This window comes from Uloborus diversus, chromosome 9 (assembly GCF_026930045.1).
Source record: "Uloborus diversus isolate 005 chromosome 9, Udiv.v.3.1, whole genome shotgun sequence".
NCBI lineage: Eukaryota > Metazoa > Arthropoda > Arachnida > Araneae > Uloboridae > Uloborus > Uloborus diversus.
The window spans coordinates 73,290,616-73,303,575 of record NC_072739.1 but is presented as its reverse complement, the minus strand read 5'-3'; positions in this window follow the sequence as shown (position 1 = coordinate 73,303,575).

Genomic DNA, 12,960 nt, shown 5'->3' with positions numbered 1-12,960 from the left:
ATTCACACCCCGCCGTTGCGAAGGTAACAACATCCGTTGGGTGATGAGAGAGGTGTTGGTGCTTATAAAAAAAAAGCCACCACCTACAATCAACGATTTGAACATGACTGCTTAAGCAGCCGGCGTGAAATTAAAGAGTCTCAAAAAGTGTCATTCCTATTTGGCTGGTTTGTCACAATGAAAATAGGAAAATATAATAGTAATTTATTTTTCAAGAGATATGTAATCTCATTTTGCGAGTTATGACGATTATTTTTCTTTTTGTTTTGGGGAATCAACCTCTGGCTATAGAGCCGTCAAATCCTTCAGTACGATAAGCCATTTTAGAATTGCTTTGCTTTAAGGCGTGGTTTATATTCTCCAATGTTAGAGCATTCCTTAATAATATTGACCAATTAGAACAAGACGAACTGCTTATCTACCTGCTTTTGTTACAGACAGCCAGTTAACAGTTAATTTTTTAATACGAAAACAAATACTATTTTTTTAACATACTCAAATAATTACTCAACCAGAAACACTGCATTTGCTGCACACATAGGTTGCGTTCGACGAACCTCACCGGTCGATCGGTAAGTAACCAGTTACTAACCACGGCGTTCTATGATCAACCGGTTACCGCACTTGTTACCATTCTAAGCAGTTGATTGGAGCTCGTGATCATTAGCTATCACGTGATTACTAACCGGTCGCTCTCGGTCGTGCTCGTCGAACAAACTCATATACTATTTTCATACTGATCTAGAATTCTTTAGCTGAGGACAGATGTTCGGTTAGTTAATCACGTGACAGCTAATGATCACGTGCTCCAATCAACTGCTTAGGATGGTAACCGGTTGATCATAGAACGCTGCGGTTTGTAACCGGTTACTTACCGGTAGACCGATGAGGTTCGTCGACCGCAACCCTTACGTTCAGTGCTACCGGCTGTTCATTGGTTGATTTTTTAGCTTGTTGATAAACAAACAACCGCTATTTTAGAATGAATTATTCTCTCATCTTAATTCTTTTGCTGTTATTCTTAACTCATTATTTTTATATTTCGTGCTTGATTTGCATGGATTCGACTATTCATAATATATTTATTATACACAAAATTAAATCCATATTTTTGACACTTATATTGTTTTGCTATTTCATAATCTTTCAATTTCTTATGGCGTTTCTAATTTTTTATTTTGAATTTTGTGTAGTCTTTCATTTTTTACTTTTGTTATATCCTCTCCAAGCAGAAAGAGTGTCTACTCTTGGACTTTTTAATGAATATTTTCGGTAGTAAAATATCGCGATGCATCTTGAAGGATGCAAGTACAGGTTATTGCTAAGTCATTTTATTTCTAATGACTGAGGAAAAAAAAAATTCAGGTATCCTTAAAATTGTGATACGCAAAGAAAAGTATAACAAATTAAAAATTGTGCTGTATAAAAAAGATAAACATGGATACAATAAGAACCAATTTAAAAAAGGATATATATTTTTTATTTAACAAAATCAAAACTTTATTTGAGGACTTTTTGTTTTTGCAAGAAGTTTTCTATAGGTTTTCCCCCTCCCCCACCCCAGAGAAAATAACAAATGCATTTAAAAACTGTCCATGGTGTGCCCCCGTTTTCTGATATCAGGCTTTCGTGCCATTAGCCCCCTATATGGGATCTATTGGAGCAGTTATGCCACTTTCTTTCCATCTGAGGGTTGCCACGCATGTTTGATCCTCACGAGGTAGAACGCACAATTTTCAAACATTTAAAAATTTTCTAAATAATATGGAAAGGTAAGGAAAATTAATTAAAAACCAATAATTGTTGTTATTATTACTTGATGCTTCTTTAATAATTTTCATCTGTTTTCAGAAACAAATTTATTAATATTTAACTTCAAATTTGCTGTCTTGTGCTAGCATAGGCTAGCAATTTGGGATGCACTGATACACTTTCCTGACTGTATCGTAATTTGGTGTGAAGTCCGACTTCTACAGCATATATGTGCCATAAGGACCCGTTTAAGAGTAGGCAACGATTCACAGCACAAGATCGCATTAACACATGGAAAGGACAAGAGAGAGAAAGTACACCTATGCCCAAGTCGGGATTCAAACCTAAAACCTCCCCATCTGCAGTCAGGCTTTGATAACCTCTAGTCAAGGGTGACCTTCAATTTTGAATCATTGTTATTAAACATGATCCTTGATTTGTATCATTTAAACCAGTGGGGCCCTACATTTTTCTGCCGGAGGCTGCACCTCATATTAAAATCATTCTTGCAGGCCAGAACACATAAAATTTCAAAATATTTTGTAAAAGAAAAGGGGAAAAAAATTCAAACCAATAATTATTGCTATCATTACTTATGCATGCTTTTCAGAGACCAATTTTTTAAGATTTGGAACCAGATTTGTGACATTGTTGCTGATTGTGCTTTTCAATTTGTATCACTGAACAATACATAGGGCCACACGAATCAGATTAGCGGGCCGTAGGTTTGGTCGCCACTAACTTAAATGAAACAAGAAGCCACATGGATCAGCTTTGCTGGCCATAGGTTCGTCACCACTGTATCAGAGTATGATGTGGGGCTAACGAAAGAGGTATTAAATAAAAAAAAATTGTGAAAGTTGAAAACCTAATTATATGCACACCCATTATATGTTAAAAATGTAATTAGCAGTAACCTTTTGGCACATATCGACAAAAAAGGGCAAATATCGGTGCCACAGATATTTTTTTTTTGGCTTTGAGAGTGGGAATATTATGCAAAACTTATATCATCGTATGTTTATCTAAACTCTCTATGCAAGAAACATGCATATTTGAAGGAGAAAAGTAAACAAAGCAGAAAGGGCTTTTGAAAATTAATTATTAATAATTTATTTTGTATATTTATCCCTAAAGTCAAAAGGTACCCTATCCGATTGAATTATATTTTTTTTTACAATTCTTTATTTTTAGAATGAATAATCTTTATACAATATTGATAATATATGAAGAAATTTTTTAAAAAGAAGAAACAGTAGAATAAACAGAATACTGCCCAATGATATATGTTTTTGATGGACTAGTTTTCTGTAGCTTTCAATTATGTTAGTTTTCAGGAATCTCTAAAAGAAGACAAAGATGTGTATAAAATTTGCATTGTGGTAAGCCACTGCATTTATTGACATCTATCACTGTACACATGTTTTTTTTCTTTTTGTATAACATTCAGTATGTTGAAATATAGTTTTTTTTTCACAGGAAAATGTTTTTTCTCTTGTATTAATTTTTGAATCTTGAAATTGTATCGTAACTTCGAGTTTTGCATACAGTTCATACCCGAAATCTGTTTGCTTGCATTCAAAGTTTAGCTCAGAAGTGCTTCTGACTTTGGTGAGTTGGATGTTACCTAAGCTAGACGATTCAGAAAAATGCTTCAAAAATACATGAATGCAGATGCTGCAGCCAGGGGCGCCCCAAACTTAAATCTTTGAGGCAGGTGAAATTCTGAATTTGTCGAATGGAACTTCAAGTTTTGTTGAAGGAATAAAATAATGGAATGCATACATACGTACATCTAATGAAAAGGAAATTAAATCGGGACATTTGGACAATAATTTCCAAATAAGGAAATTTAAGGAAGGGAACATTGACCTCCTGTTGGGACCCCCCCTGACTGCAGCCATACACCTTAACAAGTAAGTCACTATTTCCACCATTTTTTATTTTGTTTATTCTTTCAAAATGCCTTTTCAAATGTTCCTATCTTCACATTGCTCTACCTTGCATTTAATGGGATCTGACTGTTCCCAGGAACTGGCTTGTTTTCATCATATTTTGCTGTTTCTTTAGTAGCAAAGTACAGGTGCAATAAAAACTGACTAGGCATAGACATAAATTGATTCCTTTCGTCATCCTCTCTTGGGCCATGATAACAATCAGTTGTCTTGAAAAGTTTGTAAATCATGAAGATCAATTCGATAAAACATCAATTGCAGATATGAACTTTTCTTAACACTTCTCTATACCTGAAAAGCGATGAACTAGAGCAGTCAGGGTTGGTAAAAAAAACTTTTTTTTTGGTTTAAACCAGGTTCTTTTGGTTTAAACCTTTTTTTTTTTGGTTTAAATACTATTTGCGAGAAAAACAATTAATTTTCGGAAGGTAATTAAGGTTTCATGTAATTAACAATTATTCAATAGTCACATTATACCTAATTTCTTGATTAATTAAAGAGATAAGCAGGGCCGATCCTAGCAGGTGTGCAGAGTGTGCCCCGCACAAGGGCGGCCAAAGCAAGGGGAGGCCGCAGGCCGCATCATATAGTTCTTATAAAATCAAGCAAGATTCCTCAAGAATTTCTCACAAGATAACTTATAATAAGTAGAATAAATATGTTGATTTTTAAATGTTCAATTGTCAAAGTATGTGTCGATTTCCCGACAGCATAGCATAGTTTAAGAAAAATAGAATGTTAGGAAACAGTGTGTTGGTTCATTGTCCATTAATATCTATTCTTAACACACATGCTTCATTTGGTTTCAAAGTTTGTGACAGAACTGGTAATCAGGCATGGATACAGGGGAGGGGAAAGCTTCTGAAGCATGAAATTGTGCCGTCTAAAAGGAGCACTGAGGGCGGCCACTAATGTTTACCCCCCAGGTTTTTATAAACTTAAACAATGAAGACATATTTTATTTATTAAAAAAAAAGCTATACTGATTAGATACTCTCGCAAGCATTTCAAACAACAAACTATGTAACAAACTCTGTGTTTAACAATCGTGGATGCGTGGAGAGAAAGTGGAAAATTGCGACTTCGTTGAGAGTAACATATATGAATGACAAACTAAAATGTTGTACTTTTCCCTCTTTACGACAATTTTTCTGATTAAAATCTTGAATGAACTGTCCGGTTTCAGATCAGTTAGGAGGACAGGGCCCTTGCCCCCGGGAAGCAAATTTAAATGTGGCTCCAAAACGAAGATCCAAAAAGATGCCATGACCTCCTTGACGAAACTAAAGAAGGCTTAAAATTGCGTTTCTATGACTTTACTTTTGGAAAATTTCACTGGTTGAACCATCGATCTTAATGACTCAATTAAGTCTCTGATTCACCTCTTCCACTTTAACTTAGTCAAACATAGCCTAAAAATGATGGCTCCAAAATCCAAAATGTGTTTTCAGACGAACGCCCTTCTTATCATCAAATGTCATATAAAATTGCTTTGGCATTTTTCGAAATTTTTGCAGTGCAGAACCCTGAAATCCATTCGCAAACATTACTACCAAAGACAGTTTCAATTAGCGTCTTTAGAGAAGCCTCTAATTCCACCCCCTCTCACTTAACGTATTGAAAAACGAACTAATATTGCGTTTTTCAAACATCAGCTTCAAAGAACTTTTGGGGAAAGACCCCGAATCCCCCTTTTCTCCAACGCAATCACACTATCAGGGGTCTGTCCAGGATTTTTCACAGGGTCCGTTTTTTGTGAAAAATAAAATAATTTTGTGAAAAATCAATTATTTTTGTGAAAAATCAAATAATTTTTTTTTTCTTGTAAAAACGAAAGCTTAGACTCTTGAGATGGTGGAAACTGCATCATTGACACTTAAAGTTGAGTATTTTCTCTCTTTTCTGTTGAGAATATCATTCTTGAGTGTTTTTCTAGTATTTGAAGAGAGGAGGGAGGCATCGCTCCCTGGGAGATGGGCACCCCTCAAGTATCAATATTTATCTACCATTCTACATCATGTTAAATTATACTATAAATGTTTTTTGTATAGTATTTAAAATAACTGTAAGAAAAAAAATTAGGCAGGGGTTCAGCATTTAACTTTTTAACCCAAGACACTGTTTAAGAGCACAGAGTTTCGTTCAAACCTTATAAACTCCGTGATTTTCACAAAAATAAAAAAATATTTTATTTGTTTACCTCTCAACTAAGCGTACTAAACATCGAAAATTCGAAAAATCAGATTTCCACAGCGGATGCAAAGAGATTGCAATCCTCAAAGTGAAGGAATCAAAAGTATAAAAACGGCTTGTAAACTAAATATTTTTGATAAAATTACTTTTGAATTGCATTTTAGAGTCCTATGATAAACATATCATTAATATCTGGACACAGTTGAATCAAAAATAAATAAATAAAATAAAAAATAAACCATCGATTCAGCCTTTTAATTATTGACTCATAAAAGAAAATGGAATTCCCCTTTAAAAACTTGAAATAAGCTTTGTTATAAAAATAAAGAGACTTTTCATTTATTTGCATCCTAATAAAACGAAGTTAGCTTGAAAAAAAGAATGAAATATGATTCTCATATCGGATGTAAAAAGATTGCGTTTTTCAAAATGTAGACATCTATAGAAAAAAAATAACGGTAAATAAAAGTTTATTTAAAGTTAATTATCCTTTTTAGTATCGAAAAACCAAACCCATATAACTTTCTCCCAAAATAACAGTTTAACATCGCACCACCAGACACTAAGTGGCGATAAATTTAAATTTTGTAACCCTATCTGAAGCTATCACATCCGCCCCACCCATACTATCCTTTGCAGTTCTAAATTCATTTCGCTGTATATTATTAATGCTTAAATCATGAGTGGGGAGAAAAGTGCTTACTACGCCTATTCAGAGAATGTTGACGCTTTTCCAAAGAAGTTTACAACAACACCGCTGCATAAAACAAACAAGCAAAATTATAAACCAAACTGACTTTCAGCTGTTAATTTCTTTCAAAGAAACCAACAACAGGCATTATATTTATTTGGCGGTAGTAATTATTTATGGCTTGCAGGAGCGTCACAAGAGTGCCGATTTTTTTTTTTCCTTTTGCAAAATTAGCTGATTTTGTATAAGTTGATTCCTCTAATTTAACTTTAAATATGCTGTATTATTTTAATTTGAGATTTGCTCTTTCAATAAACAATTTGTGAAAGATCCGTTTTTGTTTACCAGAATTTTGTGAAGGGTCCGTTTTGGTTGATCGGATTTTTGTGAAAGGTCCGTTTTGGTTGATCGGATTTTTGTGAAAGGTCCGTTTTGGTTGATTGGATTTTTGTGAAGGGTCCGTTAATGGACCCAAATTTGCTCTGGCCAGACCCCTGACTATACATGAAAATTTCATTTTTAGACAGTTCCGTGGAACCACAGCTTCCTGCCTAAACTAGCCTGAAATTGACTTCAGTTTCAAAAACACAGTTCGTGAGGGCATACTAAACCCCCGCCCGCTCTTAGTCCCATCGTTATCAAACAATGCTTAAAATAAGATTTTGGGGCTTATATTTCTAAAGAACTCCAGAGGAGAACTGCCAGGCTTATGTAACTTTTCACGACGCTAAGGCATATCCATCAATCGTCGAGGTGAGGTGGACGAAAGTCTATAGTTATATTTTTCAGATATTAATGTTGAAAAATATCCGAAAGATCCGTAGAAGCTTCCCAGTTTTGTTAACGTCACCAAAGATCATATAAAATTGCGATTTTAGAAATATCCGCTTAAGAGCCCCAAAATCCTTCCTTCCCAAAAATAGCCTATAATGGATTTCTGTTCCGAAAAATATTTTGGTTCGGAATATTTTCACGTTTCCCCTATTGTTTTCAAATCTAGCCAAAAACGGGTTTTTGAAAAAATAGTGCCGAGAAAATAACGGAGGATAGCCGCCAGATCCCCTACCATCACCAAAGACGGCCTAAATTTGCGTTTTAAACTTATATTTCGAAATCTTTCAATGGGAGACGACTGACAACGTCAACAAAGGTAACCGAAAATTGCGGGTTTAAAATTTCAGTTTCGGAGAAAAACGCTGATCCTTCCTAAGCTATGGTCTTTAAAAATAACTTCAAATTGATTTCAATTTTGAAACAATTTTAGGAAAGAACTGCAACATTACTTTCACCTAAAATCTCGAAAAAGTTCCTAAAATTGCGATATTTGACGTCACTTTCTCCATGCACCTTGAATATACTTGACTCTTTTGTCCTTGCAACCAAACACAACTAAAGATTAACTAAAAATATTTTTCATGTGCCAATTTCGATGCTTTTCTTGGAGCAATCCTCCTCCCCTGAACCCCTGACACCTCCCCCCACGCTTCCCCTTCCTCCGTGATGTTCCTGCTGTGATGTCACCGAAGAAAGACCATAAAATGCATTTTACGACTAGTAAATTTTGGTATCTATTACTTTCTTCAAAGATATGAATTGTACCTAAAGAGTTTCTTACTATAAAAAATTTCTTCCTTTTTATAAGATCATTCTTCTGTCCCCCCCCTCCCCCCCATTTTTTAAATTTGAGCTTGGCATCGAAATTTAAAGAAAGATTTATATAGATGTTAAAGATTAGTCAAAATATGCAAATTACTCTTGAGGGGCGGCACATTAGGTCTTTGCACACGAGCGGCCAACACCCTAGGATCGGCCCTGGAGATAAGAACAAAATCTTGTAACTAAATTAAATAATTAAAATAGCTTTCTGCGGGGAAAAATTGATTGAAATTTTTGACTTGATTAACATATTAGTATGCATGTATATATAGACCCTTTATGATACAAAATACTTCAAGAAATGGTTGTGATGCTGGTTAAGATAAAATATAATGAAGATCCAAGAAAAAACTTTATAAAACCAACATACTATGAATAATTATCGAATACAGGTAAAAGTTATATTTTTAAGCATAATCTTTTCAAAAGAACAATTTTCATATTTTTTCTTTCTGATCTTACATAATGCTGATTTTTATATATACAATGTCGCAAATATTCTGCCGTCATAATCATAGTTGCCGTAACTCCACTTTAGGTAAATGTTCAGGAAGGGCGATTTAGTTTCTTTCGCTTGGGCCACCAATTTAAATTGCGACAACTCTTTTGGTGATTATGTTACTAGGAGGTATTTTGGATGCTCTTTGACATAAGATCGTTAAATTGGACGATTTTCCAAAATTTGGGGCTAAAATGGCGGTTACGGCTTTTATGCGTAGTATACGACTTCATTCTGGAGCAGCAGAAATGCCGCAACTCCCTTCTTTAGCGTGATTTCGGCTACAAAGTTACGATTTGAAACACCATTCAGTGAAATTGTACTTTATATTTGTTATTTAACTTTTGCTTTGTAAATAAAAAGGATGAATTAAATTAAAAATGAACCTTTAACACCAGCCAAATAAGTTTTATTACATCAAAAACAAAACAAAAAGTCTTACTTGTTATTCACAAGTTGATACCAGGTCAGTAACGTGTCTGGTTGTAAAAATTTGCATGTTAAATACCATTTTTCGAATGACATATTTATCCAAAAATTTACAAAAGTATAGCGCTTTCAGTATTACAATTTAAATACCATTCAAAGGAGATATTTATACAAAAATTGACAAAACTATAGAGCTGTCAGGATTACAACTTAAATAACATTGATTAAATGACATTTTTCTAGCCATCGTCGACATTGCTGCGGAGATCTGCAGCCTTGTTATTCACTGGAAGATTTTCCCAAAATAGCCGTCTGTTTTCTGGCATGAGGGGGAGCAAGGTTTTTAAAATTCCTTCTTTTCTTTCAGCTGAAATGCCCCGTGCTTCGGAAATCGATTGCGGCATGCCCTTGTATTTTTGTGCCTTTACTGAAAGGAAATTGAGTGGAATGTACTCCTTTTCTCAGTCAGTTTTATATTTAACGTTTTGCTGTCCCCTCTCCGCAACAATTTCGACGATATCTTTTAAGTAGGGCCTTGGCTTGGCCCGACTTATTTTGTATTGTGATGACTCATCTTTCCATTCCAAAAAATCGCTTTGACCCATCTCTTTCACCTTAACTTTGCCAGAATTGGCTTCACCGACAGCTTTAACGAAATCCGAAAAGTCGTAGGTTTTTTTTTGACGTTTCAGTGATAGTTCGACCTGGTGGTGAAAACTATCAGCCGCCATGAAAGTATGGCCAGGCTCAAAATAACGTAAGGTAATAGAGTTTGCAGCTATTTCGTTGGAGTTAACTATTTTTACGATGTACGAAATGAGAGTCCAATTTTTATTTTGACCGGCGCAATTATCCAGCCAGATAACTAAATAAAGTATGTCCCATTGACAAACAAAAAACGAATGGAAAGCACTTACAAGATCTTTTTTGCGCCCAGAAGTGCATTCATGCCATAGGCAGGCAAAAGGGGGGGTACCTGCGGCTTATCGCCTAACGGAGCGAAAGTCTCATTAAATACAACGATTCTTGGACAAAATAATACCTTTTTAAACATGTCAATTCGCGGTAACATAATTACTTTTTCTAGATCAGCAGAAACGTACAAGGTCTCGGCGGAAGTAGTTTGGCTGTCGGCGCGATATTTTTCTCGCGCTGCTGTTGCTTTCTCAATATGTTTTTTCCATTCAATACAAGAAGTACAGTCACTTGACAAAGAATCCTCTGTATGCAGAGGGTCATGTAGCTTAAAAATTTCGCAATGATCGCACTCTTCATGACCAAGTTTGGTAAACGAAATATTCAAAGCTTTGACACATTTTCGGTACAAATCATACGAACACGTAATATTTGGATACTTTTCAACAAAATCCGCATGCATATCAGTGACCGTTACGTCGTTTGGCAAATATCTTTTGTTCGGAGCGTGCTCCCTACGGTAATGAGACACGCTAGGCGAAAAAGATTCTATGTGTTTATTTATAAGATCTCTGGTTGTTTTGTCTCTTTCATACCGACCTCTTTTATCAGCAGTCACATAGTTACCAAAAACTTTATCGCCGTTCAGGACCTTAACAATGATTCTATCGTTTTTAGCACTATAACCAAGAGTTGTAAGGAAGAATGTTTTACACACATGGCAAGCTTTTCCGTTTTCATCTTTTAACTCGTACGTAACAGATCTCTTGCGTTTATCAGCATTCTCGCGGCGCCTTCTTTTAACTACCGATTGTGTTACACACGACGAAACAAAAAGCTGCTGTTCATTCGGTTTCATAGCCCAATATTCAGAATTTAAGACGTATCTTCGATCATTGGAAATTTTTGAACCGCAAGCTTTAAAGGTGCAAGCGCAACTAGCTTTGAGTTGATGTTGTTTAACTTTCTTTGACCGTTGATCCTCTTTCCTGTCATTTACAGATTGGCTGTACATTTTTCTCTTTCTAGTGGCACCCCTCTTCGTCAAACTTTCGGCTACATCAGATTCCTTAACGCTCGGAGTACCGGTATTTGAAGTGGACTGTCCCAGTTCAGTGCTGCTGCTGCCGTTTGCCCTATTTTTCTTTGCTTCCGTTAATCGTATATAGTAATCAAACGGATCACAATCACTGGAATCCGAAGAATCAGTGCAAACAAAATTTGGATTTAGCATGGAGCGGTTTGAACTCGTATTAATGTGGGACGGGCCCGCTTTTGGTGAAGATGCACTGTTGTTGTCATCTTGATCCAATTTAACTGCCTCCCGCTCCTCTGGATCGGTTTCCATTGTGGCGGTCAATTTGTTATACCCTAACAGACAGAAAACTCATTAAAAAGGTGACTCTTGTTAAAAGCCGTTGTCCCACCTAATTAGTCTACGTAATTAAAACTAGTAACTGCAATATTGCACTAATAAATACACAAACTTTAGTGTAAGTTTTTAGTGAATTACAGAATAAAAATAAACTCACCTGACTTTTGAAGTCTCCAAGAGCACTTTTTTTTAGGTATGCACTATTGCTGCTGAACAATAATTCACTCGGGCACACTAGATAGGTCAAGATCACACGTCCACGTACTAAAATAAAATGAAGGTGTGCCACAGTCTACCTTGCAAAGTAAACATCACCAGCTGAAACTTCCGCGCTGGCCCTTTCGCGCATCGTGTCTCTGGTCCGTTCCTAAGCGTAAACACAGTAACTCCACCACGCGTGCGGAGTTGCGGCATTTATGCCTATGATTGGATTTGCGGCATTTATGCCGAGTCCGACTGCATTTTGGAGGAGTTGCGGCAAAACTGGCTATCGATTTAGGTGGGAAGGACGCTTCAACCGAATATATCCTTTCGTACACACATGCGTAATGGCCTATAGTACCCAAAAATCGCAATAACTCAAAATCGACAAAAAGTGGAGTTACGGCAACTATGCGTATGACGGCAGTATTGAAGTAAAGCAAAATGTACAACAGTACATGATTGAACAGTCAAAAAATCGATTGCTGTTGTACTGACAAAGTTTTAAAAAAAGTGCTGCTCTATATTCGACTCCGTTCTTATTTTGGAAAGACTTGGAAAAGATATCGACTATCGCTAAAACAAAGAACCAAATCAAAAATACAAAAATTGGTGTAACATGGCTTAAATTACAGCTTATTTACTGGCATACATGTTGCATCCAGCATTGAAGTTTAAAAAATATTAAATGCAAACTCTTTAGAACAAATAAATGTGTAGCAAATTCTATTTCAAGAAGTTTTTTTTGCCAAAAACGTTATATCTTCTGCAACAGTGACTGAGTGGTGGAAAAGCCAGGAAAAAGAATTTGAAAAATGCAGTGCAACCGTCGTTAAAAGTCTTCAACATTACTAAAACCAGCTTCAGAAAAGTTCAGTGCATATATTTTCATCATTTAGGTATCATTCATAACTCAAAAATTGATTAGGCTCTGGAAAAGCTTCAAAACTTGCTTTTTGTTCAAAGTACTAAATAACATAAAAATAATATTAATTTATAATGTAAAAGTTGCTATGTATTTATGCATATGTTATTGTGGTGTAAAGTAGATTTTATGTAATTGTAAAAAGATTTATACACATATTTATGAAATGAGTTGAATACATTACATATACAGGGTGTCCGAAAAGTCCTCGACACATAACAATGGTATTTTAGGTTAAATGTGTCAAGGACTTTTCGGACACCCTGTATATTTATTCATAAATGTAATTTTACAGTTTTTGTTTGTAACAGATTAAAAATATTTTGCTTTAAACCAAAAGAACCATTGTTTTCTCCAACTGTCTTTAGA